The 17,386-nt window shown below is 46.8% G+C and overlaps 1 long non-coding RNA gene across 1 annotated transcript; it reads right to left on the bottom strand.

The window, feature by feature from the left end:
* Positions 1-270: 270 nt before the first annotated feature.
* LOC137545225 (uncharacterized) lies at positions 271-16,298 on the bottom strand. The gene is made up of 2 exons (XR_011026016.1): positions 16,232-16,298; positions 271-723 (listed from the first exon to the last, which is right to left on the bottom strand). It is a non-coding gene; the product is annotated as an uncharacterized lncRNA (long non-coding RNA).
* Positions 16,299-17,386: the final 1,088 nt, after the last annotated feature.

The following is a 17,386-nucleotide window of genomic DNA, read 5'->3' on the forward strand; positions in this document are numbered from 1 at the left end:
ATGGTTATTCATATACGTCCCAAACTTTCCTAGCATTATGAACACATAAAAGCTCATTGTTATGGGCATAGACTATTACTATGGGCATTCATTCATTTTAATGCATTCTCTTGGACAAATAAAAATGTTTATTCTATCGGTGTCTAATCTACTCCACCTATGTTTCCATAGGTGGCTTGCTGCCAGAGCAATTTAAAACAGTGGTTGTTCCCTTACTTCAAAATGAGAATTCCAGGGTTCCTCTTTCTTACAAATACTATGAAGACACAATTCTTTCCTAGGAATTAATGTTTCTTTATATCTGCCTGCAGACAGTGAAAAGTGCATGGAATGTCAAGATGAAGAATGGTCAAATCAGAAGAAGGATCTCTGTGTTCCAAAACTGGTGGTATTTCTCTCCTACACTGATGATACAATTGTTGCAGTATATTCATCTGGCTCTATTTTGTGTTGTTTTCTGACTTGTTTGATATTGGGGATTTTTGGACATTACAAAGACACTCCTATTGTTAAGGCTAATAATAGGAACCTGAGCTATCTTCTCCTGGTCTCCATCATGCTGAGCTTCCTCTGTGTCTTCTTGTTCCTCGGTCGTCCATCAGATGTAACCTGCAGGCTGCGTGGAACTTCTTTTGGTGTCATCTTTTCCATAGCCATCTCCTCTCTACTTGCTAAAAGTATCATTGTCTGTATTGCTTTTAAAGCCACCAAGCCTGGGAATTCCTGGAACAAATGGATGGGAACCAAATTATCCTATTCTGTAATATCTGCATGTTCAATTGTGCAAATAAAAATCTGTGTCGTTTGGTTGTCTATTCGTCCTCCATTCCAGGAAGAAGATACTCGCTCTTTTCAGGACATAATTGTCATTCAGTGTAATGAAGGGTCAACCATTGCATTTTACTCTGTCCTGGGATATTTGGGGATTCTGGCAGCTGTTAGTTTCATTATAGCATTTTTTGCCAGGACATTACCGGACAGCTTTAATGAGGCCAAGTATATCACGTTCAGCATGCTGGTGTTCTGCAGTGTCTGGATTGCCATGATCCCGGCCTATCTGAGCACTAAAGGGAAATACATGGTGGCTGTGCAGGTTTTTGCTATTATGGCATCAAGTGCTGGACTTCTTGGCTGTATTTTTTTCCCAAAATGTTACATAATTTTGTGTAGACCCGAACTTAACAGAAAAATAGGTTTGCTTGAAAATAAAGAAAGATAATTGTATACAGTAGATCAGGGGTCTCAAACTCAATTTACCTGGGGGCCACAGGAGGCAAAGTCAGGATGAGTCTGGGCCGCATAAGGGATTTCACAAAAAAAGTCAACCAGCAGCAAACCCCCCGCCCCCCCTCCCTTGCATTGATTTTTATTTCAAAATCAAATTCACACTGAAGCAAACTATTCTGCCGATTTTACCTTATAGTTCACTTCAGTGCTCCCATTACAAGTAATCCGCCGTGTCCCTGCCGCAAAACGAGGGCTGCAGAGCTCCCAAATCGCCCGGGGGGCAATCCGCCGGCATTTCCTGGAAGGGGCAGAGCTTTCAGCTTCAGCTCTGCCCCTCCTGATGTCAATCGCAGCGCATTGCCGCCTCTCCCTGCCCCTCTCTGTGAAGGAAGAGTGAGAGGGGCGGGCAGAGGCGGTGATGCGGCGGAATACTTGGGAGCACTGAAGCGAACTATAAGGAAACTTTTGCTGACGCGGGCCACAAAATATTGTATCGCGGGCCGCGAGTTTGAGACCCCTGCAGTAGATACTAATTAGACTATGCAAGTCTAAAAAAATTCTATAGAATTTTAGAATAAATTATCTGTATGCATAGAATAACTTTTTTGTGGGTTATTATACATGTTGATATATTGTTATAGGTATACAGAGGCGCAAAAAGAATAAAAGTATCTAAAAAGTAAAAAAATAGAGGAGGCAGTGGTGGACTTGTCTCCTTCAAGCAGACACAAGATAATATTGATCTAATATCAATAAAGCAGTTTATTTATACACTCCCCAAAAAATACAACACGTTTTGCAGGATTGACCCCGCTTCTTCAGGCAATAGGGAGGGAGTAAATACTGTAGGTTGAAGACAGAAGGCATGGCTAAGTGAGGCTTGCATACTAACATTGAGAAAAGTAGCAATGATGTATAATTCATTGATGTATTCAAACGAATATAACCAAAATATAGGTGATAATATAGGGTAGGAGGGTGGGGGGGTGGGGGGGGTGGGGGGGGATTAGAAAAAATGCATAATGGGCCTGGGTTGGGGGGGGGAGTTAAGGGTGTAGTGTGGTGGTAACACTATACATACTTAATTATATGCATATAAAACTATATATACAAAAGGAACATAAACATGCATATACATATAGGGCACCTATCCTTTAAACCAAACATGGCCAAGTAGCATACATCACAAGTAGAGTGATCAACACATAGTATAGTACTTAATTTAAAAGACAAAAAAGTACAGGGGACCTATCAGACAGGTCTGTAATTTAGCTAAGCGCCTCTGTAAATGTTTTATGTCAGAGGACACTTTATATACAAGAAAGAGGGCCTAATTATCCAATGGGGAACTGGGAATAGTGATTACATCATTAAAAAGCGACACACATGTGCAGAAGTGATTACATGCAGGTGGACACCATTTTAAGTGAAGGCAAGGAAAAGGGCATAACATTAGTGGTGCAATGCAATGCAAAGCGAAGAGCTACGGGCAATGCACCGCACCACACAGCACATAGCAAAAATGCCTCCCCTTCTATGGTGTGAGAGGTGGTGTGTATTTGAAATTTTACCTTATATATACATCACCAATGTAGGTAAAAGAAAGTTATTGGAGTGTTGGTGTCCTCTAGTGGAGAATCTTTATACAGCAACTAACATTGGTTCAATAAATGTGTAGAAAATAAATCAAATGAATAAACATTGATTAAGAAACATAGATCAGGGCCTTTCTTGGGCAGTGTAGGCAGGGTGACCGCCCTGGACGCAGACCGGCAAGTAGAAGAAGGGGGGCGCAGGCAGAAGGACATAGCCACTAGGGAGCTGGTGATGCGCGGTGCAGCCAAATGGAAGAAGAAAGAATATTACCAGCTCAATCACCTTCCTTGACTTCTCCTGGGCTGCCTGCATCCTACGTCAAGTCATTATCTCGTCACCACCGCGTGATGACACCTGATGTCCTGTAGCGGTACTGCAGGTTGTCAGTGCTCGGTGCCCATGGAGGAGTCGGCTTTCCAGGCTCTCTTCACCTGTGTGTTTTCCTGGTCTCTGCTCAGGGGCATAACTAGACATCACTGGGCCCCCCTGCAAAACTTTGGATGGGGCCCCCATGCAAAACTTTGGATGCCCCCCCCCCCCCCCCCACCCCCCTCGCTTTCTGCACAGGAAAACTGAGGACCAGTGTGGTTTCTCCATGCAGATAAAAACACTTAGACTTAAAGGAAATGTCAGGCAATCTATGCCACCCCCAGATCTACTTACACGGGGCTTCCTCCAGCCCCTTGCAGCTGACAAGTCCCTGGTTGCAGCTCTGCTCCCAGTACATACACATATACACACACAGCCATATTATTTTACTACATGAGAGCACATGCTATATGGAGGAACAACAATGACATGCTGAACATTAGAGTTGGGCCGAACCTCCGATTTTAGGTTCGCGAACCTGGTTCGCGAATTTCCGCGGAAGGTTCGGTTCGCGTTAAAGTTCGCGAACCGCAATAGACTTCAATGGGGATGCGAACTTTGAAAAAAAAATAATTATGCTGGCCACAAAAGTGATGGAAAAGATGTTTCAAGGGGTCTAACACCTGGAGGGGGGCATGGCGGAGTGGGATACATGCCAAAAGTCCCCGGGAAAAATCTGGATTTGACGCAAAGCAGCGTTTTAAGGGCAGAAATCACATTGAATGCTAAATGACAGGCCTAAAGTGCTTTCAAACATCTTGCATGTGTATACATCAATCAGGTAGTGTAATTAAGGTACTGCTTCACACTGACACACCAAACTCACCGTGTAACGCAGCGCAAACAGCTGTTTGTGTAGTGACGGCCGTGCTGGACTGGTGCGCACCATGGCGAGAGTGCAGGTTTTGGTGGCTTTACAGCCCATATGGACGCCTGGCTGATGTAGCTGAATGACAGAACAGTGACTGTCCAGCTGATTAAATTTGGTCTGACCACAATGAGGCAACGACCTTATTATCGTGAGTGTGCCCCCCGAGACACTCATCTAGGCGCCGGTTATTGCTTCATTGTGATACGCAAGCCCCTTCACCACGGCAAGGTAATGATCACGAAGGGGAATGGGCGCATGTACATGCCTTTTCTTTTGTTGTTGCAGCTGCCCGCAGTGCAGCCAGAAAAATTAGGCAGTCATGTACACGCACCAGAAAAATTATTACAGCGGCCGCTGCTAGCAGCGGCCTAAAAAATTCAGCAATCCGCCTGGAGTCCCGGACCCTGTTGGTGGTGGCGGAGAAGGTAGTCAAGCGGCCTGCAGGCAGACATGCTGTGTGGAGGGACTGGGAGCGACTTAGTCTTCTTGGGGCAGGCCAGGCAGCCAGTCACACGGCGTGCAGGCAGAGATGCTGTGTGTGCGGGGACTGACTTAGTCTTGGGGCGGGCAGCAGCCCTCCGGGATCCATGCCTCATTCATTTTGATAAAGGTGAGGTACTTAACACTTTTGTGACTTAGGCGACTTCTCTTCTCTGTGACAATGCCTCCAGCTGCGCTGAAGGTCCTTTCTGACAGGACGCTTGCGGCAGGGCAGGAGAGAAGTTGGATGGCAAATTGGGACAGTTCTGGCCACAGGTCAAGCCTGCGCACCCAGTAGTTCAAGGGTTGCTCATCGCTGTTCACAGCAGTGTCTACATTCACACTTAAGGCCAGGTAGTCGGCTACCTGCCGTTCCAGGCGTTGGTGGAGGGTGGATCCGGAAGGGCTACGGCGAGGCGTTGGACTAAAGAACGTCCGCATGTCCGACATCACCATGAGATCGCTGGAGCGTCCTGTCTTTGACTGCATGGACACGGGAGGAGGATTAGGGGCAGTGGTACCTTGCTGGCGTTGTGCCGTCACATCACCCTTAAAGGCATTGTAAAGCATAGTTGACAGCTGGTTCTGCATGTGCTGCATCCTTTCCACCTTCCGGTGAGTTGGTAACAGGTCCGCCACTTTGTGCCTGTACCGAGGGTCTAGTAGTGTGGCCACCCAGTACAGCTCATTCCCCTTGAGGTTTTTTATACGGGGGTCCCTCAACAGGCAGGACAGCATAAAAGACGACATCTGCACAAAGTCGGATCCAGTACCCTCCATCTCCTCTTGCTCTTCCTCAGTGATGTCAGGTAAGTCAACCTCCTCCCCCCAGCCGCGAACAATACCACGGGAAGGTTGAGCAGCACAAGCCCCTTGCGATGCCTGCTGAGGTTGTTCTCCTGCCGCTGTCCCCTCCTCCTCCTCCTCCCCCAAAGAAACACCTTGCTCATCATCCTCTGAGTCTGACTCGTCTTCTGCACACGACTTCTCTTCTTCCTCCTCCTCCCCCCTCTGTGCTGCCGCAGGTGTTGAGGAAACAGCTGGGTCTGATGAAAATTGGTCCCATGCCTGTGCCTGCCGTAACGGTTCCTGGTCACGCTCATTCACAGCTTCATCCGCCACTCTACGCACAGCACGCTCCAAGAAGTAAGCATAGGGAATTAAGTCGCTGATGGTGCCCTCACTGCGGCTCACCAGGTTGGTCACCTCCTCAAACGGCCGCATGAGCCTGCATGCATTTTCCATCAGTGTCCAGTTGTCGGGCCAGAACATCCCCATCTTCCCAGACTGTTTCATTCTACTGTAGTTGTAGAGGTAGTGGGTCACGACTTTCTTCTGTTCTAGCAGGCGGGAGAACATGAGCAGGGTCGAGTTCCAGCGAGTCGGGCTATCGCAAATGAGGCGTCTCACCGGCATGTTGTTTTTGCGCTGAATTTCCGCAAAGCGTGCCATGGCTGTGTAAGACCGCCTCAAATGCCCACAGAACTTCCTGGCCTGCTTCAGGACATTCGCTAAGCCAGGGTACTTTGCCACAAATCTTTGAACCACTAGATTCATGACATGTGCCATGCAGGGTATGTGTGTCAGCTTCCCCATATGCAAAGCGGCAAGCAGATTGCTGCCGTTGTCGCACACCACGCTGCCTATCTCCAGGTGGTGCGGGGTCAGCCACTCATCCACCTGTTTCTTAAGAGCAGCCAGGAGAGCTGCTCCAGTGTGACTCTCCGCTTTGAGACAAGACATGTCTAAGATGGCGTGACAGCGTCGTACCTGGCATGCAGCATAGGCCCTGCGGAGCTGGGGCTGTGTAGCTGGAGAGGAGAACTGCCACTCAGCCAAGGAGGAGGAGGACAGCAAAGAGCATGTAGCAGGAGGAGAGGAGGTGGCAGGAGGCCTGCCTGCAAGCCGTGGAGGTGTCACAATTTGGTCCGCTGCGCCCTGCTTGCCATCGTTCACCACCAGGTTCACCCAATGGGCTGTGTAGGTAATGTAGCGGCCCTGCCCGTGCTTGGCAGACCAGGCATCCGTGGTCAGGTGCACCCTTGACCCAACGCTCTTCACAAGAGATGACACCACTTGCCTCTCAACTTCACGGTGCAGTTGGGGTATGGCCTTTCTCGAAAAATAAGTGCGGCCTGGCATCTTCCACTGCGGTGTTCCGATGGCCACAAATTTACGGAAGGCCTCAGAGTCCACCAGCCGGTATGGTAACAGCTGCCGAGCTAACAGTTCCGCCACGCCAGCTGTCAGACGCCGGGCAAGGGGGTGACTGGCCGAAATTGGCTTCTTCCGCTCAAACATTTCCTTCACGGACACCTGACTGCTGCTGTGGGCAGAGGAGCAGGAACCGCTCAAGGGCAGAGGCGGAGTGGAGGAGGGTGCCTGTGAAGGTGGAAGGGAGAAAGCGGCAGAAGCAGATAATGCACCTGATGGAGGAGGAAGAGGAGAAGGAGGGTGGCTTTGCTTTTGTGTGCTGCTGCTGCTTTTGCTCAGGTGGCCATCCCATTGCTGTTTGTGCCTTTTCTCCAGGTGCCTTCGTAAGGCACTTGTCCCTACGTGAGTGTTGGCCTTTCCACGGCTCAATTTTTGTTGGCAGAGCGAACAGATGGCTTTGGTCCGATCTGAGGCACACACATTAAAAAATGTCCACACCGCTGAGCCACCCTGGGATGTGGGCACTATGGGGACCTCAGCAGCTGATGCTGAAGGGCAAGTTGGCTGGCTGTACATAGGTGGCGATACATGGTGCCGGACTCTGCCACCAGCTGTTTCTGACGAAGAGCTGCCCCAGCTTCTTTCAGCAACTTCTCTCCTCCTACTACTCTCTGACTCCCCCTCTGAACTGTCCCCCTCTTCATCTCCTCTATTGGGAACATACAGAGGATCCCTATTACCGTCATCATCGTAGTCATCCTGCCCAGCTTCGCTTGCCTCAGACAAATCCAAACTTGCACCATCAGTAGGTCCTTCATCCTCCTGACACGTTACATCCATAGTGTTGCTGCGTAACTCAGACATATTAGCTGGTGAAAATTCATCTGGCTGTAACAACAATGGCTGTGCATCAGTGATTTCAACACTAAATAATTCTTGCGAAGTGTCAAATGCAGCGGAAGTGGTGCTAGTAGTAGCGCTGGTGGCTGAGCAAGATGAGGTGTTCTGTGTCTCTAAATACTCAACCACGTCCTGACAATCTTGGGAGGTGATGGGACGTGCCTTCTTCCGAGCACTGTACTGTGGGCCAGGTCCACACGAAATTACATTTACACGACCTCGCGCAGACCTGCCGGGTGGCCTTCCTCTGGCTCTGGCACTACCTCTTCCTCTACCTGTTTTGTCCATATCGGGTATGCACGGAGTGGTATATCACACTGCGTGCACTCACGTAGGTAGGTGGGTTCACTTAACTGCACAGGTATGCGCACTGATGCGGTGGGTTCACTAAACAGAACAGGAATACAGTGGCGGGTTCACAGAACAGGTATGCAGTGGCAGGTTCACTGAACACAACAGGTATGCAGTGGCGGGTTCACTGAACAGGTATACAGTGGCGGGTCCACTGAACAGAACAGGTATGCAGTGGCGGGTTCACTAAACAGAACAGGTATACAGTGGCGGGTTCACTAAACAGAACAGGTATACAGTGGCGGTTTCACAGAACAGGTATGCAGTGGCAGGTTCACTGAACACAACAGGTTTGCAGTGGCGGGTTCACTGAACAGGTATACAGTGGCGGGTCCACTGAACAGAACAGGTATGCAGTGGCGGGTTCACTAAACAGAACAGGTATACAGTGGCGGGTTCACTAAACAGAACAGGTATACAGTGGCGGGTTCACTAAACAGAACAGGTATACAGTGGCGGGTTCACAGAACAGGTATGCAGTGGCAGGTTCACTGAACACAACAGGTATGCAGTGGCGGGTTCACTGAACAGGTATACAGTGGCGGGTCCACTGAACAGAACAGGTATGCAGTGGCGGGTTCACTAAACAGAACAGGTATACAGTGGCGGGTTCACTAAACAGAACAGGTATACAGTGGCGGGTTCACAGAACAGGTATGCAGTGACAGGTTCACTGAACACAACAGGTATGCAGTGGCGGGTTCACTGAACAGGTATACAGTGGCGGGTCCACTGAACAGAACAGGTATGCAGTGGCGGGTTCACTAAACAGAACAGGTATACAGTGGCGGGTTCACTAAACACAACAGGTATGCAGTGGCGGGTTCACTGAACAGGTATACAGTGGCGGGTCCACTGAACAGAACAGGTATGCAGTGGCAGGTTCACTGAACACAACAGGTATGCAGTGGCGGGTTCACTGAACAGGTATACAGTGGCGGGTCCACTGAACAGAACAGGTATGCAGTGGCGGGTTCACTAAACAGAACAGGTATACAGTGGCGGGTTCACTAAACAGAACAGGTATACAGTGGCGGGTTCACTAAACAGAACAGGTATACAGTGGCGGGTTCACAGGACAGGCATGCAGTGGCAGGTTCACTGAGCACAACAGGTATGCAGTGGCGGGTTCACTGAACAGGTATACAGTGGCGGGTCCACTGAACAGAACAGGTATGCAGTGGCGGGTTCACTAAACAGAACAGGTATACAGTGGCGGGTTCACTAAACAGAACAGGTATACAGCGGCGGGTTCACAGAACAGGTATGCAGTGGCAGGTTCACTGAACACAACAGGTATGCAGTGGCGGGTTCACTGAACAGGTATACAGTGGCGGGTCCACTGAACAGAACAGGTATGCAGTGGCGGGTTCACTGAACAGGTATACAGTGGCGGGTCCACTGAACAGAACAGGTATGCAGTGGCGGGTTCACTGAACAGGTATGCAGTGGTGGGTTCACAGAACAGGTATGCAGTGGTGGGTTCACAGCACAGGTATGCAGTGGTGGGTTCACTGAACAGGTATACAGTGGCGGGTCCACTGAACAGAACAGGTATGCAGTGGCGGGTTCACTGAACAGGTATACAGTGGCGGGTCCACTGAACAGAACAGGTATGCAGTGGCGGGTTCACTGAACAGGTATGCAGTGGTGGGTTCACAGAACAGGTATGCAGTGGTGGGTTCACAGCACAGGTATGCAGTGGTGGGTTCAATGAACAGGTATACAGTGGCGGGTCCACTGAACAGAACAGGTATGCAGTGGCAGGTTCACTGAACAGGTATGCAGTGGTGGGTTCACAGCACAGGTATGCAGTGGTGGGTTCACAGCACAGGTATGCAGTGGTGGGTTCACAGCACAGGTATGCAGTGGTGGGTTCACAGCACAGGTATGCAGTGGTGGGTTCACAGAACAGGTATGCAGCCAGACAGGAACAAGTTAAGCCTAACTAATCTTTCCCTGAGAGACAGTCTGCAGCAGCTCGCCCTACTCTCACTAACGCAGGCAGCACACGAGTGACCGTAATGGCCGCCGCTGCCTGCCTTATATAAGGGGGGGGTGGGGCTCCAGGGGCTAGTGTAGCCTAATTGGCTACACTGGGCCTGCTGACTGTGATGTAGAGGGTCAAAGTTGACCCTCCATGTGCATTATGGGGCGAACCGAACTTCCGCAAAGGTTCGCCTGCGGGACGCGAACGCGAACCACTGAAGTTCGCATGGAACCGTTCGCAGGCGAACCGTTCGGCCCAACTCTACTGAACATAAGCTATAGTATTCACTACTGTAACTTTGGAAAAACATTCAGAATGTCACTGATTGATACTCTTATTACGGGATCTTGGAATTCATTGAGACAACAAGCTCTCAATGAAGCAGCAACAGCAAGACCTCAATCTCCACTCCATTGTGTTGTAAAAGTAATTAGAGGCCATAAGGTCATTAGCCTGTGTGATAAGAATCTAGGAATCCTTTTGAAGTAATTGCTGAAAAGGGAAAGTGGTACAACCATTAACAGTGTAAGAATGGCTGCTATTTACATTTTCTCAGTAAAGTTTGTATTTGTCTCCGTCCACCGATGACCCAGTATTGCCCAATTATGCATTTAGCTAGTGTGGGCTGTGCCCACTTTTCTAACCCTCACACACAATTAATCAATTACTCAATTACCACGTTTGTGAGCTTTGCGGTGTTTGTCATCAATAATTTGCATTGGAATGAAACAAATCTGATTGTCTGTTTTTGGCTCCACCCCCTTTCTCAAATTGAACCCTAGTCACCCAATGATCAACTGTACCAGGTTTGAGGATTGTGCCATTAACAGTGCAAGAATGGCAGCAATGTAAATATTCCCCTGAAAAATCAATAGGTAATTTTTGATTGGCTTTTGTTGGCTCCACCCACTTTTCTGAAAATCCCAGTCACCCAGTGATTAACTGTGCAAAGTTTGAGAACCCTACCATTAACAGTGTAAGAATGGCTGCAGTTTATAATTTCCCAGTGAAATTTGTATTTTTCTCCACCCCCTTTTTGCTTATGGGAATAAAAAGTATCCTATACTTTATTCCAGGTATTGTACTATGTGTGTGCCAAATTTCATTCAAATCCGTTCAGCCATTTGAATGTTTGGATGTTTGGATGTTTGTTACTCGATCACGCAAAAACGGCTGAACGGATTTGAATGAAATTTGGCACACACATAGTACATTACCTGGTATAAAGTATAGGATACTTTTTATTCCCATAAGCAAAAAGGGGGAGGAGACAAATACAAATTTCACTGGGAAAATGTAAACTGCAGACATTCTTACACTGTTAATGGCAGGGTTCTCAAACTTTGCACAGTTGGTCATTGTGTGACTGGGATTAATATTCAGAAAGGTGGGAGGAGCCTACAAAAGCCAATCATAATTCACCTATTGATTTTCAAAAGGAATATTTACATTGCTGCCATTCTTGCACTGTTAATGGCACAAGCCTCAAACCTGGTACAGTTGATCATTTGGTGACTGGGGTTCAATTTCAGAAAGGGGGTGGAGCCACAAACAGCCAATTAGATTTGTTTCATTCCAATGCAAATTATTGATGTCAAACACTGCAAAGCTCACAAACTTGGTAATTAAGTAATTGATTGTGTGTGAGGGTTAGAAAAGTGGGCACAGCCAACACCAGCCAAAAGCATAAGCGGGCAACATGGGGTCATAAGTGGGCGGAGACAAATACAAATTTTACTGGGAAAATGTAAAATGCAGCCATTCTTACACTGTTAATTGTAGGGTTCTCAAACTTTGCTGAGTGACTGGGATTAATATTCAGAAAAGTGGGTGGAGCCTACAAAAGCCAATCAAAAATTACCTATTGATTTTTAAGGGTAATATTTCATTGCTGCAATTCTTGCACTGTTAATGGCACAAGCCTCAAACCTGGTACAGTTGATCATTGGGTGACTGGGGTTTGAATTGATAAAAGGGGGTGGAGCCACAAACAGCCAATCTTATTTGTTTTATTTTAACGCAGATTATTGATGTCAAAAACTGCAAAGCTCACAAACTTGGTCATTGAGTAATTGAGTAATTGTGTGTTAGGGTTAGAAAAAGTGGGCGCAGCCAACACCAGCCAAATACATACCCGGGAAACGTCACACACACACAAACACACAAACAAACATACATACGTATGGTATCCTACTACTATTACTACTAAATGGGAAAGTTCGGATGTTTGGATGTTTGTTACTCGATCACTCAAAAATGGCTGAATGGATTTGAATGAAATGTTGCACACACATAGTACATTACCTGGAATAAAGTATAGGGTACTTTTTATTCCCATAACCAAAAAGTGGGCGGAGACAAATACAAATTTCACTTGGAAATGTAAACTGCAGCCATTCTTACACTGTTGATGGTAGAGTTCTCAAAATTTGCACAGTTGGTCACTGGGTGACTGGGATTATTATTCTGAAAAGTAGGTGGAGCCTACAAAAGCCAATCACCATTCACCTATTGATTTTTAAGGGAAATATTTAATTGCTGTCATTCTTGCACTGTTAATGACACAAGCCTCAAAATTGGTACAGTTGGTCTTTGGGTGACCGGGGTTAAAATTCAGAAAAGAGGTGGATCTACAAACAGCCAATCAGATTTGTTTCATTTCAATGAAAATGATTGATGACAAAGACTGCAAATCTTACAAACATGGTCATTAAGTAATTGTGTGTTAGGGTTGAAATAAAGAGGCTGCAGTGAACACCAGCCAAATACATAAGTGGGCAATGCCGGGTCATCAGTGGGCGGAGACAAATACAAATTTCACATGTAAACTGTAAACTGCAGCCATTCTTACACTGTTAATGGTAGGGTTCTCAAACTGTGTACAGTTGGTCACTGGGTGACTGGGATTAATATTCAGAAAAGTGGGTGGAACCTACAAAAGCTAATCAAAATTCACCTATTGATTTTCAAGGAAATATGTAATTGCTGCCATTCTTGCACTGTTAATGGCACAAGCCTCAAACCTGGTACAGTTGGTCATTGGGTGACTGGGGTTCAAATTAAGAAAAGGGGTGGAGCCACAAACAGCCAATCAGATTTCTTTAATTTCAATGCAAATTATTAGTGCCAAGGATCGCCAAGCTCACAAACTTGGTCATTGAGTAATTTATTAATTGTGTGTTAGGGTTAGAAAAAGTGGGACCAGCCAGCACCAGCCAGATACATAAGCGGGCAATGCCGGGTCATAAGTGGGTGGAGACAAATACAAATTTCACTGGGAAACTGTAAACTGCAGCCATTCTTACACTTTTAATGGTAGGGTTCTCAAACTTTGCACAGTTGGTCGCTGGGTGACTAGGATTAATATTCAGAAAAGTAGGTGGAGCCTTCAAAATCCAATCAAAATTCACCTATTGATTTTCAAGGGAAATATTTCATTGTTGTCATTCTTGCACTGTTAATGGCACAAGCCTCAAACCTGGTACAGTTGGTCTTTGGGTGACTGGGGTTCAAATTAAGAAAAGGGGGTGGAGCCACAAAAATCCAATCAGATTTGTTTCATTTCAATGAAAAATTATTGATGACAAAGACTGCAAAGCTTACAAATGTGGTCATTAAATAATTGTGGGATAGGGTTAGAAAAAGGGGCCATAGCGAACACCAGCCAAATACATAACCGGACGACACTCTTCAGTGGGCAGAGACAAATATAAATTTCACTGGGAAAATGTAAACTGCAGCTATTCTTACACTGTTAATGGTAGGGTTCTCAAACTTTGCACAGTTGGGCATTGGGCGACTGGGCTTAAAAATTCAGGAAAAGGGGTGGAGCCACAAAAAGCCAATCAGATTTGTTTAATTTCAATGCAAATTATTCATGCCAAGGACCACAAATCTCACAAACTTGGTCATTGAGTAATTGTGTGTTAGCTTTAGAAAAAGTGGCCACAGCCAACACCGGCCAAATACATACCCAGGGAACATCAGGACATCAGTGGACAGAGAAAAATACAAATTTAACTTGCAGAATGTAAACTGCAGCCATTCTTGCATTGTCAGTGGTAGAGTTCTCAATCTTTGCACAGTTGGTCACTGGGTGACTGGAATTAATATTCTGAAAAGTGGGTGGAGCCTACAAAAGCCATTTAAAATTCACCTATTGATTTTTAAGGGGAATATTTCATTGCTGCCATTCTTGCACTGTTAATGACACAAGCCTCAAACCTCGTACAGTTGGTCATTTGGTGACTGGGGTTCAAATTGAGAAAAGGAGGTGGAGCCACAGCCAATTAGATTTATTTCATTTCAATGCAAATCATTGATGCCAGAAACCACAAAGCTCACAAACTAGGTCATCGAGTAATTGTGTGTTAGGATTAGAAAAAGTGGTCAGAGCCAAATACATACCCGGGCAGCGCCGGGCCTCCGGCTAGTATATATATATATATATATATATATATATATATATATATATATATATATATATATATATATATATATATATATATATATATATATATACTGTATCTGGATCCGAATACTGTAACTAAGGAGATGGCATCATTGAGCCAATCAGAGGGCTCCCAGCCTAAGCCCTGGCTCCCAATCACAGAAGGGAACCCTAGCAAGGGCGTAGCAATAGGGGGTGCAGAGGTTGCGACCGCATCGGGGCCCCTGGGCCAGAGGGGCCCGAGGGACCCTCCCTCAAACACAGTATTAGCTCTTTATTGGTCCTGTGCTCATAATAATCACTTCTATAGAGTCCTTGAATAGAAGTAATCATTAACAAACTGTTCCCCATCCCCTTCTTGCAGCTCTGACACTGTGGTTGTCATTGGCGGGTTTTGATGCGCTGTATCAATGGTTATGTATAGAGTGCTTGGGGGGAGGCCCACACTTGCATCGGGCCCACAGCTCCTTAGCTACGGCACTGAACCCTGGCCCGCCCCCCCCTGTGGGTGCGAAGATGATAAATCTCGTCCTGTGTTACTGCTCAGTCACTGAGAGACATGCTGCAATGCTGCTGGCCTAGCAGTACTGTAAACAGTGATAAACCTAAAGCTGTTCAGTGATTAACCCCTTCACTATCACTACACTATTGTTGTAATGTTAATTAGCTTGATTTCATTGTGTGACAGTCAGAGTGTGTGCTGTGCTGCAGGGCTGTGACACGTGACAAGTGCCACGTGACACGTGTCAATTGCCATGTGTCAAGTGCCACATCCGGCATGCTCCTGGCACACGTTACACCTGCTGCTGCATTGCCCTGCTCCTGCTGCTTGTGCAGCTCCCACTGCCAGGGTGCCACAGGCCACTGATACCACCTAAATTTAAAGGGACACTGTAGGGGGGTCGGGGGGAAATGAGTTGAACTTACCCGGGGCTTCTAATGGTCCGCCGCAGACATCCTGTGCCCCTGCAGCCATTCACCGATGCTCTGGCCCCGCCTCCGGTTCATTTCTGGAATTTCAGACTTTAAAGTCTGAAAACCACTGCGCCTGCGTTGCCGTGTCCTCGATTCCGCTGATGTCACCAGGAGCGTACTGCGCAGGCCCAGTATGGTCTGTGTCTGCGCAGTACGCTCCTGGTGACATCAGCGGGATTGAGGACATGGCAACGCAGGCGCAGTGGTTTTCAGACTTTAAAGTCTGAAATTCCAGAAGTGAACCGGAAGCGGGGACCGGAGCATCGGTGAGTGGCTGTGCGGGCACAGGATGTCTGCGGGGGACCATTAGAAGCCTCGGGTAAGTTCAACCTATTTTCCCCCGACCCCCCTACAGTATCCCTTTAAACCAAAACACAATTGCTGCATAATTTTTTGGAGATGTCTTGGCTGAAAACTGTCATGTCCTAGTTGTGCGGTTGGACTTTGGGCACAATGTGGGCTGCACTTAGGCCTGATGTTAATTGACAAACATTTTTTTTTTGGGGGGGGGGGTGTAAGAGATTATATTACCTATCTATTCTAATTAACATTACTAATGTAACTTGATGACAGTATGTTTGTTTAGGCTGAAGTTCCCCTTTAAATGTTTCTTTTTCTCTCTTTGTGTGCTCTGATTTCTCCTTTTAAAGGTGTATCTGAGCTATCTTTTACCACATCACTCACTGGATTACTCAGTCTGTACAAGCTCTGAAGACTGAATGCTCTCTGGTTTCCCCGGCAACAAAGTCACTTATCTTCACAGCCTCTCTCACACCTCTCATCTGTGTTTCTCTCTGTTATATTGCCCTTCTTGCCTCTACTTGGTCCTGTCAGCTCTCCCTTTCCCTACAAAGTATAACACGATCACCTCCGGGCAAAAATCTCTACCCCATCCTTCCTCTCCGCTGTCCCCAGGCTCTCTCACAGGAAACGAGTAATTACTGGTTTATATCTAACCACTCCCCCACCTGCACAGAGGAGACATTTCTAGAAAAGCTGTGTGGATCACTGTCGGTTGAGAGGGGCGTGCACATCTCACACATGCAGCACCGCCCTCTTTAGAGAGCAGAGTGGCCATATGAACTACTGGCCGCTCACTCTATTTGCTAGCAGTCTAACGCCAGCACTGCCCTTAGCAGCAGCACTGGCCTGGCTAATATAAATAAAATAAAACAAAAACTTGTTCTTTTTGCAGCTGGCTACAACCATACAAGCTGGTGGACTCTGTGGCCTTCTGAAAATGTGTGGCAATTAGGACACTGCAATAGAAGATACCAGGCTGCAATTATTTCTCAAAAAAGGCGAGTTCGCCAGTTCTTGGGCTTTTGCGGAAATTCACGTCCGCGGTCCGTGAACCCAAAATCTGAGGCTCGAGCCATCTCTACAGACCAATGGGGATCACAAGGAGCATCCTGTGTGGAGGCAGCCAGCTGAGATCTTCAATCAACCTCACAACATTAGAGATTATTGGAGTGGGGCCATTTCTGTGGATATTGGTGTGGGAACTTTTTTTGCAAATGCGAAATTTTGATGTTCATCCACCATTAGTTGTCTCTAATAAGGGCTTCCAGGGGCTTGATGGCAAGCAAAGGGTGCAGAGAGGATACTCCTGCCTTGTGCCTTTATTTGACAGCACCTTTTCTGATATTCCCCTATTGATCCAAAATCTAGGTGATGGGCTGCTATAGATTAGCTTGACCCAAATGATAAATGTATTCCAAAGCCCATTCTTCTCAAAACTTCCCAGAGATATTGCCACTGTCAAAAGCTTTGGTAGCATCAAGCAACACAATTATTCTATTACCAGTATTATCAGGAGGTAACTGCAAATGTAAGAAGACTCGCCCAACATTAATTGCCATGGATCTGGATGTCTTAAAAACGAATTGGTGAGACTTAATTAATTTCTCATTGACCCAGGAAAGTCAAGTCTGTTAGACAAAACCTTGGCCAACAGCTTTATGTCCATGGTCAGCAAGGACATTTGCCTATAGGATTAAGGAAGCACATGATCTTTTCCAGT

This window comes from Hyperolius riggenbachi, chromosome 1, assembly GCF_040937935.1.
Source record: "Hyperolius riggenbachi isolate aHypRig1 chromosome 1, aHypRig1.pri, whole genome shotgun sequence".
In the NCBI taxonomy this organism is placed as follows: domain Eukaryota; kingdom Metazoa; phylum Chordata; class Amphibia; order Anura; family Hyperoliidae; genus Hyperolius; species Hyperolius riggenbachi.